Consider the following 27,561-nt stretch of genomic DNA (forward strand, 5'->3'; position numbering starts at 1 on the left):
CATCAAAATGGAATGGTTTTGTTTTCATTTTATGTTTATAATTTGTGTGTAAAATTTCTTCCCTCCCTTCTTTTCACCCTATCCATCTATTTGCATTATAGAACTTTCTGTGAAAATATTTTGAAGATATGGGTAAAATGCAGAGCTGAATTTTCACTTGCTACAATCATAAATCCCTCCTCAGTTAAAAAATATATCATGAAAACCAGACTGGCTTTGGGGCAGGGAGCATTCTAGCAACCACAGTTCTAAAACTGCTATAAACAGATAAATTTCATGGCCAGTTTGCAGTCATGGAAGACTAACTAGTCTTTGCTACTCTGTTGCTGTTATGATTTAATTGGTTTCAGAGGTGGGGGAGCTAATGCTTGACCCCCTAAGCAAATTTTGCTGAGGGCCCCTCTATATCTGGAGGCTGATCAAGGAGATGGAATTCCCCCTCCTCCAAAGCCTTAAGCTAAGACAAAAGTGAGCATGGCAAATTCTGCACATTAAGAGAAGATTAGGTACTTACCTTGATAATCTTCTTTCTAGTAGATAAGAACGTCAGTCTTGAACCTGTGGTTATGTATCTCTGATTACAAGATATGGTGTAGAGAGCCTCATTTTTATTTTTATGCTCTGCCTCCCATCACTCTGAGTTGTCTTGTAATTCCTCAGTTCGTATCAAAGCAGATAGTCAGCCCTAGAGAAGAAAAATAACAGGGAGGGGAACAGGGAATCTCTCCGAGAAACAAGTCTGTTCTGTTCATATCGTAAACATTTAACTCAAAATAATTATGAACCATTTATAACATATGACGAGGTAGAACAAACAAGCCACCTACCTGAGTGCAACCTGCACTAACAGTTTTGGAGTTCTGAAACATAGCCCCTGGTGTCTTCAAATTGATCTACTCTATCCTTGGCCTTCTAGGACAGAGGACAGAAAGCAATATATCCGATAATACTGACATGTCTGAGACAGCAAGCAGACTAATAAACATCTGGCAGGGCAGACTTCAAGACTGATGTTCTTGTACATTCCCGTGCAAGTGGGTTATGTATCCCATTTCGCAAAATCTCTTGTAATTATTTATTTTTATTTATTTTGTTTTCTATCCTGTTTTCCCCAAAGAGATCAGAATGGGTTACAGGTCCAAAATACATAATATATAGTTAACCATTTACAATTTGACATACTTACAGTATAGGTTTATGATACAAGGTTGTATCCTAACTTGATACATACTAGGGAGTCCTTAACAGTACAAGGTTTTTCAATACAAGTTTTTATCCTAACTAGACACACGTTAGGGATCTGATACCTGTACTTACCTCAGAACTGCCCTCTGACTTCGTTGTCTTCCTACAGACGAGAAGGTAGGAGCTAGCCTTTTCTGCTCGCATTTATTTTTTTTCTCTAACTTCAGTATTTTTGTAACTTCGTGTTCTCGTGCTGCAGAGGTTCCCCTGCGTTGACAGCTCTGGCTGCGGAAGATTGCAGACTTTACTTTAAAAGTCTGTTTTCAGTGGGTTGCCTACTTTGCATGTACCCACCTGGACAGCCTGCATTCACAGTTTGGGGCTCAAGGACTGTTCCCTTGGGAGCATTGCTAACCCCAAGTTCATCTGCTAGTGGGATTGAGCACAGGCTGAGTGGCTCCATGGAAGTGTATCCGGGATCGGGGCCAACTGCGTTCCTCCACCCATTCACATGCAAAATTTCCGAGTGTGGTGGAGATCTCCAGCCAAGATGTTGGTCCTGAGAAGCAGTCAGAAGACCAACAGTCCAGGTTAACAAGGCTTGTTGAGGCAGAAGATCTCCCTGTAAGCTGTTTTCAATTTCTATCTTGCAGGTCACAGCACACAGCATGGCACAGTATCAGACTTCAAATAAACTTTTGCAATTCTTGATATCAAACATTCAAAGTATCTCATAACCTCACTCCCAATATTTCTCTGTGAGGACAATTTTCAAAAACCAGAATCTCTAATGTCTAAAGGGATCCTCAGACCACCACTCAGGTAGTCTAACTCGTAGCGGTATTAAGCCTCATTAATCCCAGTGACATTTGTCATAACAAATTACTGTACTGGCATTCATTTACATTATTTTTCTTTTATCATTATTTTTCTATAAATATATGTAACTTAGCTTAGCTTTTCTTAGTTAATTCCCTTTGCGGACGCATTTTGAATTTCTTTATCAAGGTCGGGGAAATTCTAAAAAAGAGGAGGAAACTAATTAAATTCAGTAATATCTCTAAAACAAATGCCTTTCATTCTAAAATATTTAAATAACATTCTTACCATGAACAGAGCAGTCTGCAAGACTTCATTAATAGCTGCCATAGTGCCAAGATGGCCGCGGCATTCTTACCTCACACAGAAATAGGGAACCCCTCTAGCATCATCAACCCACGTGACAGAGGAAACCTCCTGCTAAAATTTAAACTAACATAACTCCCAAAGCAGAGCATTATACCCTAGATTTTTCATATTATTCTGCTTGCATCATCCAATCTGTGACTTCATGGGGCCCATTAGGTGACATCGAGTTTAACTCGAACATCCACCGCTGTTCTTTTATATCTAAAGTCCTCTCGATGTTACCTCCCACCCAACGCAGAGTATGATCAAATAGTTTCCAATGGCAAACTAATGGGGCCATCTTGTTTAAAGTGTTAACCCTGGACTTATGTTCTGTTTAACATGTTTTCACAGGGCCTTCTCTTTTTTAAAGTATCCCTGACCTTGATAAAGAAATTTGAAACGCGTTGGCAAAGGGAATTAACTAAGAAAAGCTAAGCTAAGTAACATTTTTATATAAAATTAATAAAACAAAAATAATTCAGATGAATGCCAGTACAGTAATTTTGTTATGACAAATGTCACTGGGATTAGTGAGTATTAATACCGCTACGAGTTAGACTACCTGAGCGGTGGTCTGAGGATGCCTATAGACATTAGAGATTCTGGTTTTTGAAAACTGTCCTCACAGAGAAATAATGAGAGTGAGGTTATGAAATACAGTATCAGGCTTGACAGCCTGTGAGATTGATTTTAGGGGGGTCTCTGCTTTTAAGTTTTAAGGTTTTGGGAGTAAGCCCTAGGTCCCCCCCACCCCAAAAATCCTAAAATTGCTGTGTTTTGGGGATCATTGTAGTTTTCCTGGGCTGTTTTATTAGTGAAATAGCTCTTGTTGCAGCCATTTTAGATTTTAATAATAATAATCAGTTTATATACCTCAAGGCCATAAAATTCTATGCGGTTTACAGTAGTTTAAAAAAAAACAATAAAAGAAGTTGAATAGAACTAAAAAAGTTAAAAGCCAATAATTAGAGACACTAAAATGATCAAAATAGTGCATAATAAAATTTTTACAAATTAGCTGCCTAAATACTTAAAATAAATATGTTTTTAGATGTCTCTTAAATTCCCCATAAGTGTCAGTAAGCAAAAGTAATTGTTCTAAATCCTTATCCCATAATGGTGCTTGATATGAAAAAAGGTTTTGATGATGTTTTTTAAGTTTACATCCTCTAACAGGTGGAAAAACAAAATTCAGATGTGAGTTTCTCTTATGTCTGTTGGTTGCTCAATTATATATTTGGGAGCTAAACCAAACAAAGCCTTAAAACAGAAGCAACCAAACTTAAACTTCACCCTTGCCTCCATTGACAGCCAATGCAGTACTCGATAGGAGGGTGTTATGTGATCATATTTCTTCAACCTAAAAATCAGCCTGACTGCCGCATTTTGTACTATTTGGGAAATTGCCAAATAGGCAATATTGCAGTAATCAAGCTGGCTTAGTATAAGAGACTGTACCAAAACTCTAAATGATGACACATCAAAATACTCCCTAACGGACCGAAGCTTCCAAAGAGTAAAGAAACCTTCTCTGACCAAAGAGTCCACCTGGTTCTTCATAGTCAAGACATAAACAAGTATCCCAAGTGGTAGTGATTTATAAATAGAAGCAAGCTAGCATACCACTATAACCATAAAGTGCATCACACTATTTTACTACGGTCTCAGAACTGGAGCCTACGCATAGTACTTTTATCACAAACTCGAGTGATCAGCGTAGCGATTTAGCTCCCTGCTCCAATCATTGACCGCTTAAATTTAAAACATGTAAACTTTAATAATTTAATCCTAAAATATTTCTTAAAGAAAATTTTTTTTTAATTATATATAATTTTAACTCTTTTTGTAAAAAAACCTTATCAATGCGAATTTGTCCACATTGTATGCACTTATTCAAGGATTTGAAAAAATGACAAGCTACTTATCTTAAACAGTGCTTGTCTCTGGATACATTTTTTCAAGCAGTGCTCAAGTATTGCACAAGCCAGTATTGCACAAGCCGACGCGGCCAGCATTTCGCGGACTCACTGCTTGTCCGCTGTTCAGGGCCAGCACTGCGGTATTCAATTAGCATTCAGTTCCAACGTCAAATTTTTCACGTTGGAACTGAATGCTAATTGAATGCCGCAGTGCTGGCCCTGAAGCAGCGGACAAGCAGTGAGTCCGCGAAACGCTGGCCACGTCGGCTTGTGCAATACTGGCTTGTGCAATACTTGAGCACTGCTTGAAAAATGTATCCAGAGACAAGCGCTGTTTAAGATAAGTAGCTTGTCATTTTTTCAAATCCTTGAATAAGTGCATACAATGTGGACAAATTCGCACTGTTAATAAGGTTTTTTTACAAAAAGAGTTAAAATTATATATAATTAAAAAAAAATTTTCTATAAGAAATATTTTAGTATTAAATTATTAAAGTTTACATGTTTTAAATTTAAGCGGTCAATGATTGGAGCAGGGAGCTAAATTGCTACTCTGATCACTCGAGTTTGTGATAAAAGTACTATGCGTAGGCTCCAGTTCTGAGACCGTAGTAAAATAGTGTGATGCACTTTATGGCTATAGTGGTATGCTAGCTTGCTTCTCTTCATAGTCAAGCCCTGGTCCAGTATTATTCCCAAAACCTTAATGGTAGATGGAATAGGATAGCTGGATTTATTCATACGCAGTGATGTTTTAGTATCAAACGGGTGCGGCGAAGCTAAAAAAAACTTTGTTTTTTTCTGAGTTAAGCTTCAGTCTAAATTCAGTTATCCATTGCTCCATTAGACCTAATACTTCTGTTGCTTTAGGAATAACTTCAGAAAGAGAATGTCAAATGGAATAATGATCGTAAAATCATCTGCATAACTAAACAGCTGTATCCCTAGCTGGGACAATTGCATACCTAATGATGACATATAAACATTAAAGAGCAATGGGGACAATGGTGAACCTTGCGGAACGCCAGTTGAATTATTCCAAATACCTGAAAGATCATTATTGAAATGAACTTGATAGGTGCTAACAACAAAAACGGGATGTTTTACCTAACTTTCTGGCAATCATTCATAAATACTATACATATAATGTCCTCTTACTACATTTAAATAAATTTTTTGTTGAAAATACTTTTTTAGAAAATTCATTTCATCAACAATTCATAATGTTAAAATACACCATCTATCCTTAAAATAACATTACATCTATCTAACAATACATTTAATACAAACCAAAGTGCTCAGTGTGCCATTAAACAGCTGCTGCCTGAAATTATGTTAAATCTAAGACTTGTTTGAGAAGCCTGGAATTCAGTCAATTCTTATCTTCATCATAAAGATTCAGATTTCAAAGTCCATTGTGGTCTTACCACTCAAAATGCTCTTGTTATCTTTTTCCTGAGTTCCATTTCTCATTAGGCATAGCCGTGTCGCAGTGCAAAAAGTAAAGTGACTCTTTGCTTAAGTGCTATATCCATTAAAAGCTTTTCTTCTAAAGCCTTGCAAATTCACTTGCAGTTAAACGTGATTTCCTCTTCTATCAGTTGTCTCCTGCCTTCAACTCAAGCTGAGTTTCGACTAGTCATCGGGGAGATTTTAGTTGCTGATACTCAGTGTTTTATGATTAATATTTGCAGTTGAGAATGCCAGCTGGGCTAGATTTTCTAGATTTGATTTTAAAGTTATTATTTTTCTCTGCAAGCTTTGTTTTTGCATCAGATGTACTCAGGGCTTGATACTTTGGACTCATGCACCATTTACAGTGAATGGCTGACAGGTGAAAATCCATGTTCCACATGCTGTGCGGTGCGTGAGGGGGGCAAAATGGCATTGGCTTTAGCCTCCCCTGCTCATTTGGGGAGGGCTCTGCTACTCAGTCCATCCAGGGCCAGTCGAAAAAGGCAAAAATCACAAGCACATCCCCAGCAAAAAGTATCCGTGATTCCATGCCTAAAGCCATAAATCCTCCAAGAGCTCCAAGAAGGACTTACAGGAGACAGCCATCCACCCCCACCCCAAAATTTATTAACATGCTCTTTCAGGCTTACCTAGCCAAGAAAAATTTGCCTACGATGGCATCGGGGGTCCTTTTTTCCCAAGACGGGTCCTGCACAGCCAAGGGTTGATCTGCCGATGGATGATAACGAATGATCCAGATGATCTGACCATCCCTTTACTTACTCAAGCAGGCATCTCCACTGTGGGGGATCTTACTGTGGTCATGAATCTCCACAATCCAGATCTTGGGGAGGACTCCACGATGTGGAGCCTAATTAAACTTTTCACATTGGTAGCAATAATTTCAGAATCCCTTCAGGAATTGAAACCGGGGGCTAGCCAGCCCTCTGCAGCGCACTGCTCTATCATGACTAGCACAAAGCCACAGTCTTCCTCTTTTCCTGATCATCCAGACATTGCGAAAATGCTTATAGATCTCTGGGAGGCGCCGGATGGTCCTCTCAGAGTGGCAAGGGCCATGTCTAAGCTCTGTCCAATGGCAGAGGCATTTAATCAGCACTTTGTCTCTCCAGAGGTGGATTCCTTGGTGCCATAGATCACCAAACATACTTCTGTTGCTAGTGAGGGAAGTGTGGTATTGAAAGATGCACAAGACCATCAGATTGATTTTGCATTGAAAAGGCTTTTTGATTTGGCGGCCTCTGGTTTGAAAGCAGCCACAATGACATCCTTTGTTGCTAGAGCCTGTCACTCCAAGCTCCACCACGATCCTGGCACCATAGTGCTTCAAGATCTTTCCTTTTTGGTGTGTGGTGTGGCCTTTGTGGCTAATGCCTTGTATGATCTATTCAGAGTGGTGAACAAGCTGTTGGCGTACTATATCTCTGCGAGACAGATGTTGTGGATCAAGCAGTGGTCCAGTGATTTATCGTCCAAGGTGATCCTCAATAAGCTGACCTTTCATGGGCAATTACTGTTCAGTAAGAGACTGGACAACCTTATGGCCAATGTCCAGGACCATAAACTTAAATCCTTGCCAGACAGCAGGCCCTGATCCTTTAGGGCAGGCATGTCCAACAGGTAGATTGCAGAGTGATCAGAGATAGATCACCAGCCCCACTTGGCTCCATCTCTCCAGCAGCTCATCCTGTCCCTAGGAGAGAGCTCGTGCCGGCAGGTCATCTGCCAAGGGCTTGCCGTTGCTGCTGATCCTTTGCCTGTCTTTTTTTCCCTGCCTACGGGAATCTTGCCTGCGTGGGTGTATTGGTGCTTGTTGTTTTCGTGCCAATAGTTTGTCTCCTGGTCTCTTGCCTCTCAGAATCACCCATTCCTGCCCCAACACTCTTTAGAAATGTGTTATATACCAGGCGATATCCATTTGCCTGGGCTTTACCTGAATACACTTACCGTATTAGTTGTGTTGTGTGCTGGTCATTGGTTGCTTTATAGTTGGTTTTCATTAAACGTTTTCGGGCAGAAACAACAAAGTGTCAAGAATTTGGTGATTTTTGGCGGGCTTTTCCAATTTTGTTCTAACTTTGCCAATGCCTTTCCTTCGAATTGGTTCAAACCACTGTGACTTTTGTTTGCCTCTGCAATTTTATTTTGCTTAGCTTTTGCGTTGATTCTACATTTTGTGCAGAATTTATTAAATCACATATGGTGGTATTTGAACTTGTTTGGCGGTATTTGATTTTATCTGGTTTGCTGGACAGGTGTTTGAGTTTTTTTAAATGATTGTTTGGTGGTATTTGATTATTGATGCCAGTATGATGAATTCTTATTTTTACTTTTAGAACTGCATGTATGGTTTTGGCATCTCCAGTCTTGTATTGCACATCATCCAGAGGTCTTTAGTTCCTGTTGATCTTTAATACTTTGGGACAGTGACAGTTAGAAACCTAGAAGATGACGGCAGATAAGGGCCATAGCCCATCAGGTCTGCCCATTCTACTGACCCACCCCCAAGTCTACTATTCTAGGGATCCCACTCCTGGTGACAGGTTCCCTTGACTTAACCCTCTAAGGGATCCCACATGGGCATCCCATTTGCTCTTAAATTCTTGCACGCTGTTTGCCTCGATCACCTGCACCGGGAGCTCGTTCCAAGGATCAACCACTCTCTCGGTGAAGAAATATTTCCTGGTGTCGCCATGAAATTTCCCGCCCCTGAGTTTGAGCAGATGCCCTCTTGTGGCTGAGGGTCCTTTGAGAAAGAGAATCTCTTCTTCCATCTCAATACGGCCGGTAATATACTTAACGTCTCGATCATGTCCCCTCTCTCTCTACGTTCCTCGAGTGAGTACAGCCGCAAATTTTTCAGCCTTTCCTCGTACAATAGACATACATCCCCAACATCTCAAAATTTCAGAAACCTCAACCAAGTAACCACTATCTATAACCAGAAACCTGCTTCCTTCAACGTTATGTAATTCTCTTTTGTAACCAGATGTTAATCTCTATTGCAACCTGATATATTCTCTGCTTCCTTCAATGTTATGTAATTCTCTTTTGTAACCTGAATGTGATGTTATTCTCTATTGCAACCTGATATATTCTCTCTTCCTTGTTATGTAACTCTCCTGGATATGTCCAGATATCTTCTAATTGTAATCCGCTTAGAACCGCAAGGAACAGGTGGAATAGAAATCACTAATGTAAAGTAATCCTTGAGCCCCGAGACCATCCTGGTGGCCATCCGTTGCACCGACTCTACTCTCAGCACATCTTTTCGGTAGTGTGGCCTCCAGAATTGCACACAGTATTCCAAATGAGGTCTCACCATGGTTCTGTATAATGGCATTATGACTTCAAGCTTCCGGCTGACGAAACTCCTGCGGATGCAACCTAACAACTGTCTTGCCTTAGATGAAGCCTTCTCCACATGATCAGCAGTTTTCATGTCTGCGCTGATGATCACTCCCAAGTCTCGTTCTGTTGAAGTTCTAGCTAAGGTCTCACCATTCAAGGTGTAAGTTCTGCATGGATTTCTGCTGCCGAGGTGCATGATCTTGCATTTCTTAGCGTTGAAGCCCAGCTGCCAGGTCGAGGACCAAAGCTCCAACAAATGTAGGTCCTGTGTCATACTATCGGGTGAATTGCCGTCTCTCACTATATTGCATAATTTGGCGTCGTCAGCGAATAACGTTATCTTACCTTGAAGCCCCTGAGTTAGGTCCCCTATGAATATGTTGAAAAGTAGCGGGCCCAAAACTGAGCCCTGCAGTACTCCACTGGTCACCTCCGATGTTTTAGAGAGGGTACCGTTAACTACCACCCTCTGAAGTCTGCCACTCAGCCAGTCATTGACCCATGTAGTTAGTGTTTCTCCCAGCCCCATTGATTTCATCTTGCTCAACAGCCTGCAATGCAGGACACTATTGAAAGCTTTGCTGAAATCTAGGTATACGATGTCCATGGATTCTCCCAAGTCTAGCTGTTTTGTTACCAAGTCAAAGAAGCTGATGAGATTGGATTGGTAGGACCTACCATTGGTGAATCCGTGTTGACTGGGATCCCGTAGATTCTCCTCATCCAAGATAGCGTCTAATTTACGTTTGATTAGTGTTTCCATGAATTTGCATACTATTGATGTGAGACTCACCGGTCTGTAGTTTGCAGCCTCTGCCCTGCAACCCTTTTTGTGCATTGGAACGACGTTAGCTGTTTTCCAATCTATGGGGACTCTCTCCGAACTTAGGGAGAGATTGAAGAGTCCTGATAGCAGTTCTGCCAGGACATCACGCAGCTCACTGAGCACCCTGGGGTGTAGATTGTCCGGTCCCATGGCTTTGTTCACCTTGAGTCTTGCCAGTTCGTAGTAGACGTCGCCAGGTGTGAACTCGAAATTCTGAAACGGGTCTTCCACGCTGGGCCTTGCTTGCAACTGCAGACCATGCCCTGGTGCCTCGCAGGTGAAGACCGAGCAGAAGTATTCATTCAGTAGTTCTGCTTGGACCAGATTCAGCCAGTGTTTATACTAATTTTGCAGATTTGGCCTTCTTACATCCAGCCACCCCAGTATAACGAAGATGAGTGTTCCAAAGAAGAGCAAAACCTACCACTTTCATGATGAATGGGAAATGGACAACTTCTTCATCATGGTGAAAGACAAGTGTTCTTGTTTAATTTGTAACGCCCCAGTATCCTTGCCCAAAAAGAGTAATCTGGAACGTCATTATAATTCGTAAACTGAAGTTCAAAGAACTTAAATCGAAATTGGCTACTCAGCAGCAACAGTTGATGGCAAAGCCAAGGTCACCTACATCCAATGCAACCATAGCATCCTTCAAGGTCAGCAACCTGATTTCAAGGAAATGCAAACCTTTCACTGTAAAAGATTGTTTTCTTGAAGCAGCTGACAATCTTTTTGAAGAATTTAAAAATAAGAAAGAGATCATGGCTGCTATTCAAGATGTACAATTGTCAAGAAACACCATCGTGTGGCAAATAGAAAAGATGTGTGGAGACACAACTGATCAATTGTTGGAGGATGTTTCAAATTGTGTTACTTCCTCACTCCAACTAGATGAATCTACAGACATGAGATACATAGCCCAGTTACTAGTCTTTATCTGGATGGTTTTTGAAGACTTAAGTGTTAAAGAAGAACTACTTGGAATGATTTCTTTAAAAGGGAGAACTGGTCAGGAAATATTCAGTTCTTTCCATTCTTTTGTGATGAAGTGTAATCTTCCATTGCATAGACTTGTTTCCATCACTAATGATGGAGCAAGAGCAATGACAGGTGAGGTTAAGGATTTCATAGCCCTCTGTAGACAGCATGACAACTTCACAGATTTCCTTTCTTACCACTGCATCATTCACCAGCAAGTTTTGGCAAGCAAGAGACTCGATACAAAGACTGTAATGGACATCACTTTCAAAATTGTAAATTCAGTTCGTGGAAGATCACTTCAAAGACAGCTTTTCAATCTTATTCTTGATGAAGGGGCAGCGGAAATCATTTTGCACACAGATGTAAAGTGGCTAAGAGGGCACAAATTTCTGCAAAGATTTCATGATTTGCTGAATGAAATAATAAGTTTTTTGAAGTTGAGGGGCGATGACCAAGCAGAGTTGGAAGATGAGGAGTGGTTATGTTATCTGGCATTTCTCGCTGATTTTACAGGCGAACTAAGTGATATGAACCTTGAACTATAAGGTAAAAACAAATACATTGGCGAGATGATGATACAGTTTCATCGTACAAGAGCAAATTTGAGCTAATGATGACTGACCTTGGAAACAACACTTTTGATTATTTTCCTAATACGCAGGACCATCTGGGACAATATCCAAATTTTGTTTTTCAGAACGAGAAGTATGTGACAGAAATCTGTTCTATTATCCAGGAATTAGAAAATATATTCTGTGACTTCCAAAAAATTGGAGCAGTTGTGGAGTACTTGTCATACCCATTCAAAGTAGATGTGGACATTAAAGAAACTGCAGCTGCTATCAGTAAAAATTACTCATTGAACAAACCATCTCTTGAAAACAAAATAGTAACTCTTAAAAAGGACATTTTTTTCAAGACCCATGCTGAGCAAGAATCGTTTTGGAAGCTAGTACCTAGAGACAAATTTCCCAACTTGAGACGAAGCTGTACACTCCTGTTTCGGTTCAACTTATTTGTGTGAATCTGCGTTTTCCCATCTGAAAATGACAGAGTACACAACATTCCAACATGACAGATGAACATCTCCAGGATTCCCTGAGACTGGCCCTCACGCAATATTCACCCAACTTCAAAAAGCTGGTGGATGAAATGCATGCTCAGACGTCTCACTAATGAGCAAGAGCGAAATATTAAAGATTGTGCAAGATCAGCCTGGATCAATATGTGACCTAAATTTAACACAGATTACTCAATAAAAGTTAAAGAAAGTTATTAAGACAGTTAAAGAAAGTTATTACTCAATAAAACTTTAAGAAAAAATGTACTTTACATTTCCCCTCAAAGTTCTTACTGGATCTTCAACTCTGTTTTTGCTTAATTTGCTTAACAGCTGATCACATCCAAGTAAATGACAGAAGGTTCATTAAAAATGGGGGGAGGGGGGAAAACTTGTACCTCTTTGTCCTACAGTAAGCTTCCGAGCACCTGCAGCACCAGGTAGCTGGCTCTCGGTTCCAACTGGTTGATCAACCAATTGCCTCTTTGAGGGGGACCAATGTCCCTGCACCAGATGCTCTTCACAATGCACTCCCCCAACCGTATAGGCTGGCATCCATCTTCAGTCACCCATGTGGAGATGCGAAGCAGCACTCCCCGGGAAAGAGACTGCAAAGTGCTTCTGTTGTTCAAGGCAGGGGCATCTGCAACACATCTGTTTGCAGGGACCAACAGGATAAGAGTGCATCCTGGAGAGGGCATAATTGTGCCTTTGCCCAAGGAACCACATCTATAGTCGCTACCATTGACCCCAGCGCCTGAAAATAATGCCAGGATGTTGGTGCTGGCCTGTCTCGAAACTCCCTGATCAGACACATGAACTTTGCTCTGCGGGCTTCCGGGAGAAAAACTTTTGTTTCCTTTGTGTTGAAATGGATACCCAGATACTCCAACCTGTATTGACTCCAGGTGGCTTTATCAGAAGTATTATAACCCAGAATCACATGCTCCACTGCTGTCCTTCCCTTGGATTCTGACAGGAGCCCATATCAGTCATTTGTCCAGGTAAGGATGCACTTGTATTCCCTCCTTGCTGAGGAGCACTGCTATTAAGACCATTACCTTGGTGATGATGCATGACACCATGGCCAGCCCAAACAGAAAGACCAAGAACGTGGAGATGGTGCGGTATATAAACCCAAGGTTTAGTTTAGTTTAGAATATAGAACCTCAATAATTTCCTGTGACCCAGGAAAATGGGAATTTGCAGATAAGCCTATTATCCCAGGACAAGCAGGCAGCATATTCTTAACGTATGGGTGACGTCACCGACGGAACCCCGGTACGGACACTTTTAACTAGAAAGTTCTAGTTGACCGCACCGCGCATGCGCGGGTGCCTTCCCGCTCGACGGAGGGGAGCGTGGTCCCCAGTTTCTTTGTTTCCGCGGAGCGAAGAAGACGCATGTGCTTTCAACGGCTGTTGAAATCTCCTTCCTTGCCTTCCCGCTCGCGCATTTTTTTTTCTTTTACTTTTCCCTTCGGGTTCTTTTTTTTGTTTCGTTCAAAAAAAAACCCAAAAAAACACATTATTAATTAGTTTTTTTTTTCCTTATTTTTCTGGCCGGCCCCGGCGGGGCCTGTTGCCAACATACAGGCCTCCGGGTTTGATTTTGCGGAGGCCGTATTTCCATTCATGCCCCCTCAGCCGGGCTTTAAGAAGTGCCAGCGGTGTGCACGCCCGATCTCTCTCACTGACCCACACAATTGGTGTTTACAGTGCCTGGGTCCAGAGCATCGGGCTGACACCTGCACCCGCTGTGCCACTCTTAAAAAACGTACGTTAAAAAATCGGCAGATCCAGCAGAATATTCTTTTCGGTACCGGTTCTGCCATGGAATCTGCCACACCATCGACGGCGCCACCGAAGTCGGCACCGACTACATCGACACTGCCTGATCCTTCCTCGGGGTCAATAGTGTCAGGTAAGCCGGCTAAGAAGCCTTCCACTTCCCTTGAGCGCCCTCCTGCCACAACGGCGACGCCGGTCCTCCTGGCATCGCGCCGATCCCGCAAACGCTCTGCCCCGATATCGGTGAGTGCCTCCTCATCGGCCTCCTCATCGCCGGGGCGTGAAGTGGCACCTATGGTACCGAAAAAGAAAAAAGCGGTACCGGTGCCTCCTCTGGACGACCGCATAGCGGCCATACTCCAAACCCAATTGCAGGAGCAATTACAGCAACAGCTCCAACATCTGTTGCCGGCAATGTTGGCCCCGCTACTTCCGGTACCGGACCGACCCGAGCATCGCTCCATACCACCGGAGTCCACTCCATCGGTGCCATTGAACACATCCATGCCGGTACTCTCGGCGGAACCCATTAATCCTCTCATTCAACTACGATCTGACGCCGATCCTCCCCGACATCGGGAACGGCACCAGGCTCCCCGAGACCAAGACCGGCACCGTTCTTCTTCCCCCGGTACCATCTCCATGCGATCTGGCAAATCTCTCTCAAAGACTCACCAAGCAGAACCATCCACACCGCCGTCCCGTCCCACGCACCCCGACGTCAGGGACCCGGACCTATGGGAGGAATCCCAACCCGGTACCGATGAGGAGCCTTCCTCATCCGATGAGGAACCTTCCACTCTTGATACCGGTTCCAAGCCTGAACAATCCTCGTTCACCAAATTTCTTTGAGAGATGTCAGCGGCTCTCTCTATACCTTTGGAATCTGACTCTAAGAAGTCACAGGCTTTCCTAGATGCCCTAGACTTCGAGCAACCACCCAAAGAATTTCTCAAGTTACCTGTCCACGACATCTTACGGGAAACTTTCTATAAGAATTGGGAAAACCCTCTCACGGTACCGGGCGCCCCTAGAAAACTGGACAGTCTCTACAGGGTCATTCCTATCCCGGGGTTTGACAAACCCCAACTACCCCATGAATCCCTTCTGGTGGAGTCCACTTTGAAGAAAACCCAGGGCTCCAGTGTATATGCTTCCACCCCTCCTGGCAGAGAGGGGAAAACGATGGATAAATTTGGCAAGCGCCTTTATCAAAATGCCATGCTTGCAAACAGAGCCAATAATTACACCTTTCACTTCTCCTTCTACATGAAGCACCTAGTGAATCAACTTTCTTCTCTACAGAAATATCTGCCTGAATGTAAGGTCCCTCTCTTTCAACAACAAATTTCCGGTCTGCTCCAACTCCGAAAATTCATGGTGCGCTCCATCTATGATTCATTTGAGCTGACCTCTCGAGCATCTGCTATGGCTATGGCGACGTCTAGCCTGGCTGAGAGTTTCCGACCTCGATATTAACCACCAAGACCGCCTGGCTAACGCACCTTGTCTTGGTGATGAACTTTTTGGAGAGTCCCTGGATTCCACCACCCAGAAACTCTCAGCTCATGAGACGAGGTGGAATACTCTCATCAAACCGAAGAAAAAGACTCCGCCTGCTCGCCCTTACAGACAGCAGTCTTCCTACCAACGTAGGTTCTCCGCCAGACCTCTTCAGCCACCTCCGCAACAACCTCGCTGACCTCGTCAGCAACATCAAACTCAGGCTCGCTCCCAATCTCATCAACCTGCCAAGCCTCTCCCTCAGTCAAAACCTGCTCAGCCCTTTTGACTCCTTTCTCCAGGGCATAACCAGTCTCTCACCGGCGTTACCTCTTCCTCAACCTATCGGAGGACGCCTGCAACTTTTTCTCAGCCGTTGGGAGGTCATCACATCTGACCAGTGGGTCCTCAACATCATTCGCCACGGCTACTCTCTCAACTTCCAGACTCTTCCACCAGACAATCCTCCCGTAGAGTCTGCTTCTCACTCTTCTCAAACCCTCCTCCTCCTTCAGGAGGTCCAATCCCTCCTTCTTCTCAATGCCATCGAAGAAGTCCCCCAAGACCAAAGGGGTCAGGGATTCTACTCCCGCTACTTCCTGGTACCTAAGAAGACAGGAGACCTCCGTCCCATCCTCGATCTCAGGGACCTCAACAAGTGTTTGGTCAAGGAAAAGTTCAGAATGCTCTCCCTTGCCACGCTTTACCCTCTTCTCTCTCAACACGACTGGCTATGTTCCCTAGACCTCAAAGAGGCCTACACTCACATTCCAATCCATCTGACTTCACGTCGCTACCTCCGATTTCAGATTCAGCACCGCCACTACCAGTACAAAGTGCTACCCTTTGGCCTCGAATCATCGCCCAGGGTGTTCACCAAGTGTCTTATTGTAGTGGCGGCCTTCCTCAGGTCTCACAACCTCCAGGTGTTCCCATACTTGGACGATTGGTTGGTGAAAGCTCCTACGTCTCCACTTGTGCTACAGGCCACTCATCACACCATCTCTTTCCTCCATCTCCTGGGGTTCGAGATCAACTACCCCAAGTCGCATCTGCTTCCCACATAGCGACTTCAGTTCATTGGAGCCGTCCTCGACACCACTCTGATGAGAGCATTTCTCCCCTCAGACCGCCAACGGACTCTGCTCCGCCTCTGCCATCAGGTGCTCCTTTGTCGCTCTATTCCTGCTCGGCAAATGATGGTCCTCTTGGGCCACATGGCCTCGACGGTCCATGTGCTTCCTCTGGCACGCCTCCACCTCAGAACACCTCAATGGACTCTGGCCACCCAATGGTCACAGACCACGGATCCTCTTTCTCATCCCATCTCTGTGACATCGTCTCTTCAGCAATCTCTTCAATGGTGGTTGAACTCCTCAAATCTTTCCAGGGGTCTACTCTTTCATCTGCCCCCTCACTCCATGATCATCACCACGGATGCCTCCCCTATGCGTGGGGAGCTCACATGGGAGATCTTCGCACCCAGGGACTCTGGACCTTTCAGGAACGTCAACATCACATCAATTTACTGGAACAAAGAGCCATGTTCTATGCTCTCAAAGCCTTCCAGTACCTTCTCTACCCTCAGGTCCTTCTCCTATGCACAGACAACCAAGTCGCCATGTATTACATAAACAAGCAAGGCGGCACCGGATCTCCCCTCCTCTGTCAGGAGGCCATCCGCATCTGGACCTGGGCCACGGCACACAGTCTCTTCCTCAGGGCTGTCTATATCCAGGGCGAACAGAACTCCCTGGCCGACAAACTCAGCCGCATTCTTCAACCTCACGAGTGGACCCTGGATCCTCCCACGCTCCGCTCCATCTTTGCTCGCTGGGGCACTCCACAGGTAGACCTCTTTGCAGCTCCTCACAACCATCAGCTGCCACAGTTCTGTTCCAGACTCTTCTCCCCTCATCGTCTGACCCTGGATACTTTCCTGCTCGACTGGACGGATCGGTTCCTCTATGCCTTTCCTCCACTGCCTCTGATGTTGCGGACGTTATCAAAACTCCGCAGGGACAGAGCCACCATGATTCTCATCGCTCCTCGGTGGCCTCGCCAACACTGGTTCTCCCTCCTGCTCCAGCTCAGCTCCAGGGAGCCCATTCCTCTTCCTGTGTTTCCTACTCTACTTACGCAGCAGCATCAGTCTCTACTTCATCCCAATCTGTCCTCCCTCCACCTGACAGCTTGGTTTCTCTCGGGCTGACCTCTCCAGAGAATCTGTCTCAGCCTGTCCGCCGTATTTTGGATGCCTCCAGGAAACCGGCTACCCTCCAATGTTACCATCAGAAGTGGACCCGGTTCTCCTCTTGGTGTCTACTACATCATCACGATCCCACCTCATTGGCGGTGGAAACTGTACTGGACTATTTGCTCTCTCTCTCCGACGCTGGCCTCAAGTCTACCTCAATCAGAGTCCACCTCAGTGCCATCACTGCGTTTCATGAGCCTATCCTCGGAAAACCTCTTACGGCTCATCCCCTGGTTTCCCGGTTCATGAGAGGCCTCTTCAATGTCAAACCACCTCTGAAGCCTCCTCCAGTCGTCTGGGACCTGAATGTGGTTTTATCAGCCCTCATGAAACCTCCGTTTGAGCCTCTTGCCACAACTTCACTCAAATTTCTCACATGGAAGGTGCTTTTCCTCATTGCCATCACCTCTGCCAGGAGGGTTAGTGAGCTGCATGCACTGGTTGCCGACCCACCTTTCACAGTTTTTCACCATGACAAGGTGGTTCTGTGTACCCATCCTAAATTCCTTCCCAAGGTGGTCTAGGACTTCCACCTCAACCAGTCCATTGTGTTGCCTGTCTTTTTCCCTAAGCCCCATTCTCATCCTGGGGAACAGGCGTTGCACACGCTGGACTGTAAGCGTGCCCTTGCATACTACCTTGACCGTACCAGGGCTCACCGCTCGTCACCTCAGCTCTTTCTGTCCTTCGACCCTAACCGTCTAGGTCGCCCTGTCTCTAAACGGACGTTGTCCAACTGGCTTGCTGCCTGCATTGCGTTCTGTTATGCTCGGGCCGGTCTCTCACTGGAAGGTGCTGTCACGGCCCACAGGGTCAGAGCTATGGCTGCTTCTGTAGCTTTCCTCCGCTCCACGCCCATCGAGGAAATCTGCAAGGCTGCCACTTGGTCCTCAGTTCACACGTTCACTACTCACTACTGTCTGGATGCCTTCTCCAGACGGGATGGACACTTTGGCCAATCTGTGTTACAAAATTTATTTTCCTAATGGCCAACCATCCCTCCTCCCTCTCTGTTAGCTTGGAGGTCACCCATACATTAAGAATATGCTGCCTGCTTGTCCTGGGATAAAGCACAGTTACTTACCGTAACAGGTGTTATCCAGGGACAGCAGGCAGATATTCTTAGGACCCGCCCTCCTCCCCGGGTTGGCTTCTTAGCTGGCTTATCTTAACTGGGGACCACGCTGTCCTCCGTCGAGCGGGAAGGCACCCGCGCATGCGCGGTGCGGTCAACTAGAACTTTCTAGTTAAAAGTGTCCGTACCGGGGTTCCGTCGGTGATGTCACCCATACGTTAAGAATATCTGCCTGCTGTCCCTGGATAACACCTGTTACGGTAAGTAACTGTGCTTTTTAAATCCAGAGAGGCAAAAAATTCCCCTGGCACCACTGAGGCAATAACTGACCTTACCATTTTCATGCAGAAGCTTGGTTTCCTGAGGGTAGCATTGACCGACTTTAGATGCATAATTGGCCTCCAGCCTTCTGAGTCTCTTTTTGGTATGATAAAGTACAGTATACGGAGTATCTGCCTAATTCCAGTTCTTGGTCTAGGATGATTTCTATGGCTGCTAGATCTAGTAGCCTCTTTACTGTCGCTCAGACTCTTATATCTTTCTCTGGTTTTTCCACTGGCAAGTCCATAAAGAGGTCCAGAAGGGGCCGAAAGAGCTCCAGCTTGTACCCCTTCTGAATAATTTCCAATACTCAGTGGTCTGATGTGATGGCTCGCCCATGCCTCCTGTAAGTAGACAACCTCCTTTCTATCTGGCATCATATGGGAGCCACTGTGGGGCAGGATCCTGCTTACTGGGGACATTTGGCAACCCAAATTTGTCTTGAGCCTTGAAATGATCTCTAGATTGAAGATCATCCTGAGTACTGGTGAAAGTGGCTAGAGCCACGAAAATTACCTCTCCATGACCCCCCTGGGGCCCTTGGCCTGCTGTCGGGTAAAGACTTTGGTTTATGATCCTTCATGCTGGCTATGAGATTGTCAAGATCCTTACCAAAGATCAATTGATCTTTAAAAGGCCGTTTGCTCAGAGTAGCTTTAGAGGAAGAATCTCCCGCCCATTGTCTGATTCAAAGCATCCTACGGGTGGGGATAGCATGTGCAGAGACCATGCTCAGGACCCTGAACAGATCATAAAGAGCATCTGCCACATAATCCACTCCTAATGTAAGGAATTGTGGATCCGCGTTGGCATTCACTCCTGGAGCACGATATAATCTCGAATGACAGGCCCAATGTACAAAGACATTGCCTTCAAGCCCAACTCTGCGGCCTCAAATTATCTCTTAAGGACAGAATCCAGTCTGTCGTCTTGTGCATCTTTAAACACCACCTCTCCCTTCACTGAGGAGGGAGATACTCTTGGTAACCTTCACCACCAGGGAATCTACCTTCAGCAGGAGAAACAATTGGTGAGAAACAATTGGTGAAAATCAGTGTCCACCAGGTAAAGTTTTGTCATGGCCTTAGCCACATGAAGGGGCTTCCCTAGGACCTCCCAAGAGTCTGTCAGCATCTTAATAATGTCCAGATGGGAGGGAAAGCATGCAGTCCTGAGCCTTAGTGCTTCTCATAAATGAGTACTGAGCAACAGAGGTCTGTGGAAGCTCCATCTTTAATTCTTGTAGAAGTTCAGTAATTATCTCCAAAAGCACTGAGGGCTTAAACAGCCTGTGCACAGTCGAGTCCTCTCTGAGATCCAGGGCTGCCACTTGTTCGGGACCTGGTCATCCCAGTCACGATGTAGAATCTCCTGCTACTGACTACTCTGACTGGGAAAGTAGTCATAGTTACAAAATTCATCTCATCCCAGTCCTCTTCTGACTGGATCCCCATATCTTGCACATGACTCTGTTATGGGGAAACTGCGCTCTTAGTGATAAGGACCCCTGGCGCAACCACCACTGCGACCCCAGAGGAGTCACTGTGACCACTGTAACTCAAGCATGCTTCGTGCATCATACTGATGAATTCTGGAGCAAAACCCTGACCAGAACACTCAGAGGGCCCTTGCAGGTGCTCCTGTAGTCCTTTCTGGGGTTTGATGGCAGATGTGCAGCTGTGCTTTGCCGGTGATGCACTTCTCCATTTTCCAACTCCAACCAATATTTTTGACCTGGAGCTCAAGTCATCTGGTAGAGGAGTAGAGGAAGCTAAGCCAGTGTCTCATGCCCCGCTCCCAACGTGCTTCATGGCATGTGGGACAAGGATGGTTCTCAACCAGCCATCCTGCACAAATCTGGTGTGAATCCTGGGTATCCTGACCTGAGGAGTCCATCTAGACCAGTGGTCTCAAACTCAAACCCTTTGCAGAGCCACATTTTGGATTTGTAGGTACTTGGAGAGTCTCAGAAAAAATAGTTAAAAGAAATTACAATTTTGCATTTATAGTTTATAAATCTTTCCTTTTGGCTAAGTCTTATTAATAATATTGTAATTTATAGCTAAAGAGACATATGATCATGAAACTCATGTTTTACTTTTGTGATTGATAAACATACCAGAGCCTCAAAATAGTACCTGGCGGGCCGCGAGTTTGAGACCACTGACCTAGATTGGTTTTTAGCCAAATTGAGATCTTTTGAAGCAGATAGAGGCTTTTATTCTAACATTAAGAAATCCAATATGGCTGCTGCGGCAGTGATTTTAGCACAAAAACAGCCTGTGGGTGCTAAATCCAGGTCAAAAAATTTGGGTAATAGGATTTTAGAGGTAGGGGACCCTGTCCTTAGCATTAGAAATGTTTGTCAAGGGAGAGTGAGGATCTTGGAAACCTGCTTAAGCAATGGTACAATTGACCTTTAGCCAAGACTGACAGATTCCAAGTTTCAATCATCGATCCTCTAATCCTCCCCCACCTTCTTTTAAACTCCTTTACTGCTACAAAATTTCTTTATTTAATCATCTTCAAATCATAGCAAAGGAGATTGATCACTTGTCATTAAAAATGCAGATATTCATAGCCCTATGGGACCCGTTTCACCATCCTTTAATGACTTTTTCAAGGTTTCACTGAAGGCACTGCATGTTTCTAAAATCAATGCAAAATTCAATTAAAACTTTATCACATTCAAAACATCATTCTGCTATAACTTATCCTAATCACTCATTTTAATTCATATATCCATTTAATAATCTGTCTACTTAATACCACTGGCTTCTTATCAATATGAATATATTTGCAATAGGTATGAAATATTACAACTAATTGCATTCAGTACACTATAGTCAAATATCTGTTTTAAATTTTCATCATGCTCAACTTTACACTGTTCTAAAATAATCACAAAATCAAGAAACCAATCTTACATTCACTCTCCCAAACACACCAAAGCCCATCTTGTAAACATTTTATTTGAATCTCTTGTTAACAATAAAAACTAAGAATCAGGGTTTTAATACTCAAATCAATTATACACTCAAAGCTCTTTATCCAAACTCTTTGTGTGTTATAATCATTGATTCTCAACACTTTTTTTAGAAGCAAGGGCTAAACCCTATATACCACATGCCCAAACAACTCGTATCTCATTCCAGATCTATTTCTAAATAGCCCTCATTCACCGAGACAGGAACTCTAATAAAAACTCATCTACTTATTTTCAAACACAGCGCTTCCTTTTAGGAAAAATGCTCACTGGCAGTGTCTCGCATAATGAAATGCACAGGTGCATTAAATCTTTCTTCTCAGGCATGTGCAATTCAACTAAAAAAACTACTACCTTTCGTCAGAACATGCAAGCGCAAAAGATCTCTTTATCTAAAGCGGCAAAAACAAAAAATCTTTAGGGGAAACAACCACCCATCATTTTCCCTAAAAAAAAATTAAGCATCACTAACTTGGTGTTAATTATCTCATCATAGATTATTGAAAGCTGTCCTTCATAAAATCTCAAATGCTTCTCTCTCAACTCTATATATTCCAGCTGTCACTCACAATACAGGTTACAGAAACCTTTAAAAACATTTTTGGAGGACCCACACACACTTTCCTCATAGGCTGTTATAGATTGTATTCACTGTGCCATTCAGGTTCAGGGAGCTGCCTGGGCTGAAACTGCAGCCAGAGAACTTCAGCCTGGAAAACTGGACTGCTTGCTTCTTCAGACTGATCCTCAATTTAAACAACTGGACTGAGTCCTGAATCCCCCACTGGAACTTGTGTGCAAAGTTGGGGGGGGAGGGGAGGGGGTTTGGACGAAATGCAGTCATCACCCGATACTGGTGAAAAAATGCCACTCAGCATGCGCTCAACCTCTTGCAGACAAAACTTGGAGCAAGCATTGCTCCCAAGAGAACGGTTTCTGAGCTCCCAGACTGTTAGTGCAGGCTGGCCAATCAGGTGCCCTGCAAAGCAGGCTGCCTCTTGGCTATAGATCTCTGCCCTCAAAGTCTGTGTTCTCTTGCAGTTAGAGATGTCCCATAATCGGGATCTTCTGCAACACCAAAAAGCCTCACGACTCGATTAAAAAAACCAAAAATAAAGAAAAAATAAACCTGAGCAGAACAGACAGGCTCATACTATCTCGTGTGTAGAGAGGAAAACTGAGGAATTACAAGATAACTCAGAGTGATGGAAGGTGGAGCAGAAAAATTTAAATGAGGCTCTTTACACTAGATCTTGTGATCAGAGGTACACAACTACATGTTCAAGACTGATGTTCCTATTGCACTAGAATGGTAATTATGGTGATAGCAGCTAAAGATCAGGTTGGCTCTTTCATTCATTCATTCATTCTTTCTTTCTCAAAGTCTTTGTTCTCTTGCAGCCAGAGATGTCCCATAATCAGGATCTTCTGCAACACAGAAAAACCTCACGACCGGATAAAAAAAACAAAACAAAAATAAAGAAAAAATAAACCTGAGCAGGGCTCTTTTTCTTTCTTTCTCCCTTCAGGGCCTTAAGCCCCTCCCCATGCATCCCAGGATGCACCAGTAAGGAGAAGGCCCACCATTTTGGAGTAGTTCATTTTGGAGTAGTTGACCTGAGGAGCAGGAGGGACTAGGCATCCCTCCTGCTGTTGCCTAATTTCCAGGGTTAGGGAGGGGGGACAGCATCTGGTGGCAGGAAGGAATGGGCATCCCTCTTGCTGATTTTTTTTTTTTTTTTAGGAAGGTGGAGGGGTTGGTTCAGGGGGGCTTTGTGGTCAGGTTTCCAGGCAGCAGGAGAGAGTGGGTATCCCTCCTGCCAATTTCGGCTGATTTGGGGGGGGGGGATCCCTCCTGCTGATTTTTGGCCAGGGGAGTGATTCATGATGGCAGTTGGAAGTGTATATCTGTCCTGCACTATTCTGGTTCGGGGAGGGGGGGTCATTTGGGAGGGCAGTCATGGGGCAGCACAGTATAGCATTTTTTTTATTTTTTTTTAATGGGCCAGATATTGTGTGTGTGTTACACCAGTTGTTACACATTTAGTTCTCAGTCTACTCATCCTCAACATCTACTATTTCCTCCTCACCCTAAGAGATCCCATGTGCCTGTCCCATACTTTCTTGAATTCAGACACAGTCTTTGTCTCCACACATCTACCACTATTTCTGTAAAAAAGTATTATTCTTTGTCAACTCTTTAGACTGGTACAGCTTTCACTGATGGGTAATAACTCATCATGGCCAGCAGGTGGAGACAGACCAAAACTCTTGGTTATAGTACTTTAATAGCTGACCCTCTCACTAGCCATCAGTCTTCGCTCAGTCTCCAAGTAGGTGGATTGGTGAGCTGTATCCATCTCCCCTTGTTAGGGCTGTTGGAATTTGTTCAGGGCTCCTGGTGCCAGACTGGTGTTCAGGCTCTAGTGCCAGACTGAGCTTGGATGGGCCCTGCTTGGAGGTCTATCTGACCTCGGGGGTGTCACACTCAGTGGGTCTCGTGCTGAGTCCGTTCCCCCTTCTTCCACCTCCCCCAAATTTTGTAGAGGTGCCTCAACTAAGCCTTGCCACCAATACAGACAAGACATATAGCTTTGAGAGCTAGTGGAGTCTGTTCTGTGAAAAAATCCTGAGGCGGTACCGATCTGAAGAATTTCTTCAGTGCTGATTGATTAATTTTTGTTCAACTAGCACTTTTGTTTTACAGCTAGGTTGCGTATTGCGCAATGATCACTTTCACCGGGAGAAAGTGCTCATTGTACTCCAGACGTGTTGGGTGCCAACGTTCAGGCTTCTCCTTCGAGAGTGCCCCACTGCCGGCAACTGACAGTGGGGAAGCCTGGGCTCCCCCTGCTGCCCAAGCAGGGATTTCCCAAGCTGCTTTAGCGGCTGGGATAGTTCAGGCTTCCCAGATGCTACAGGCCCTGGAGAGGTCTTCTCCAGTTTTAGCGGGAAGCACCTCCATTTTGTCTGCAGTCTCAGGTGACCTTCCCCTGTCCTGGAGAAAAGGGGACAGGTTTATGCTGGTTTATGCAATGAGTTCCATTGACCGCAGGGGCTTTTTCCCCTGCTTTTCTTTTTGCCTTTTGCAAGGTTTCAAGCAGCCAGGAATCCTGCTTCTGCTCCGGGGGGGGGGGGGGAGGGGGTGTCTCTCTGCGTCCGCTCTGGTTTGACCGCCCTCAGCACCAGTCGCATCCCCCCTCCTCCTCCCTCATCCATGTGGCCATGTGGATTTTATTTCTGAGGAGCAGTTTTCAGTGGATGAGGACTTGGACCTTCTGGGAGACCTCCAGGATCCTCTCGGGGGGACGGATGCTAGTAGTGGGGCCTTTGCGGTTCCATCTACTGGCGAGGATTCATCCGTGGTGTGCATTTTTTTCAGCGGTATAAGCTCCTGGAGCTGTTTCTGCAAGTCTCCTTGGTGTTGCGCTTCAATGAAGAGCTGCAGAAGACCCCGTGTGTGGTGGACCCTCTGCATCGGGGGTTCAGCTCTGCATCCCGCTCCTTTCCCATGCAGTGAGAGACGCCGGAGGCACCTTTTTCCTTTTGCATGCTCCGTGGCTCGTTTGTTTCCCATCCCGGATAGGGATACCTTGAAGTCGCCAGTAGTGGCCGCGGTAGTCTCAGCTATCACCCAGCGGCATACGGTGCCCGTAGAGGGCAGCTCAGCCTTACAGGACTCTAAGGAGTGTATGTTGGAGGCCCTTCTCAAGCAGAATTTTGATGTCTCTGCCTTGGGGTCCAGGCGGCCATGTGTAGTGGTCTTGGGGCTCAAGCCGTGTTTTTGGTGGGATGAGCGTGTCCTTGACCGTGAGTCTGATGACTGGTCCTTGGTGGATCAGAAGGTAATGAATATTGAGATGGCTGCCTCTTATCTCTCGGATGCCTTGTATGTCTTGTTTCGGACATCGGCCAAGTCTGTCGCTCAGGGTGGCCACATGTTGTACCTTGTGGCTTCGTGCTTGGGCAGCTGATGCGGCATCTAAGACTAAATTGACAAAATTTCCCTTTAGGGGATCCCTTTTTCTTTGGAGAGGATTTGTACAAGTTGGTTCAGACCTTGATGGACTCTAAAGCACCCCACCTGCCTGAAGACTGCGCTGTTTGGCACTGCTTGTGGACGTTTGCTTGAGTTCCGCAGATATTACCGTGGTTGAGGGGCTTCTTCCTTCCCATCCTCTTGGTTGTCCCGGGGTTGCCTATTTCGGCGTATGCAGTCTTTTCGGGGGAAGGGGGGGATGTGATTCCTCCGCTGGCCCCTCTGCCACCCGTCCTGCCCAATGTCTCCTTGCCGGCACCCCCTTTGGTTCCAGTGGGCGCCTGTCGGCGAGTGTTTTACCAGATATGGGCAGAGATCATGTCGGATCAGTGGGTCCTAGAGGTGATTCAGGACGGCTATGCTCTGGAGTTTGCCCGCTTGTTGCCAGACCATTTTGTCATTTCTCCTTGTCAGGTAGCGTGGAAGAAGCAAGCTTTTTGCCAGACACTTCAACAATTGCTAGATCCCTCAGCAGTTTTTCCAGTGCCCCCTCCTGAGTGTGGCACCGGCAGGTACTCGATTTACTTCGTGGTGCCCAAGAAAGAGGGGACTTATCAGCCCATCCTAGATCTGAAAGAGGTCAAAGAGGCTCTCCGAGTTCTGTCTTTTCGCATGGAGTTTCTGAGATCTGTCATTCTGGCGGTTCAGCCAGGGGAGTATCTGACTTATCTCGATCTGTTGGAGGTCTACTTGCATGTTCCAATCCAAGCCTCCTATCAGCAATTCCTTCACTTTGCAATCTGGACATGGCACTTTCAGTTTTGTGTACTTCCCTTTGGGTCTGGTTACGGTCCCACGGATGTTCACATATATCAGGGGTAGGCAATTCCGGTCCTCGAGAGCCAGTGCCAGGTCAGATTTTCAGGATATCCACAATAAATATGCATGAGATAGATTTGCATCTCAAGGAGGCAGTGCATGCAAATCCATCTCGTACATATTCATTGTGGATATCCTGAAAACCTGACCTGGCTCTGGCTCTCGAGGACCAGAATTACCTACCCCTGACCTAGATCATAGTGGTCATAGCGGTGGCCTTGCGCAAGGAGAGCATTCAGGTTCACTCCTATCTAGACAATTGGTGGATTTGAGCAAAGTCTTTCCGAGAGAGCATCCAGATGGTGGACTTCCTGCAGTCACTGGGATGGGTTGTCAACCTATCCAAGAGCCAGTTGGTTCCATCTCAGCGTTTGGCGTACCTTGGGGTTCTATTCGTCACCTCTTTGGGGAGGGTTTTTCTCCCAGAGGCCCAAGTGAGCAAGTTATAATCACAGTTTTGCCTTCTCATGGTTTCCCAGTGTCCTGGGATGCAGGTTTTTCTCCAGGTCTGGAGGTTGATGGCAGCTTCCCTGGATGTAGTGTGCTGGGAACAAAGGTGGTTTCGCCTTTTCATGTCACTCAGTCTGTAGTCCTCCCGGTTTTGGGTAGACGGAAGGGCTCTTCTGAGCAGAGGCAGTTGTGCAAGTTGAATGTCTGTTGGGTCCTTCACTCTTATATTCAGCAGACTTAGGAATTCGGAAGTCGGATCAACTTTTTGTTCTCCTGGCAGGTCCTCGTAAGGGGGACAGCGCTTCCAAGGATACCATTGCGCACCGGATTACGGAGACTATCGCTTCCACGTC

The 27,561-nt window shown here is 45.2% G+C and overlaps 1 protein-coding gene across 4 annotated transcripts in view; it reads left to right on the forward strand.

Annotated features, from left to right (window-relative positions):
- Nucleotides 1–27,561, forward strand: part of NUP153 (nucleoporin 153) — a 310,572-nt gene that overhangs the window by 239,768 nt on the left and 43,243 nt on the right. The window lies entirely within an intron of this gene.

This window comes from Geotrypetes seraphini, chromosome 2, assembly GCF_902459505.1.
Source record: "Geotrypetes seraphini chromosome 2, aGeoSer1.1, whole genome shotgun sequence".
NCBI lineage: Eukaryota > Metazoa > Chordata > Amphibia > Gymnophiona > Dermophiidae > Geotrypetes > Geotrypetes seraphini.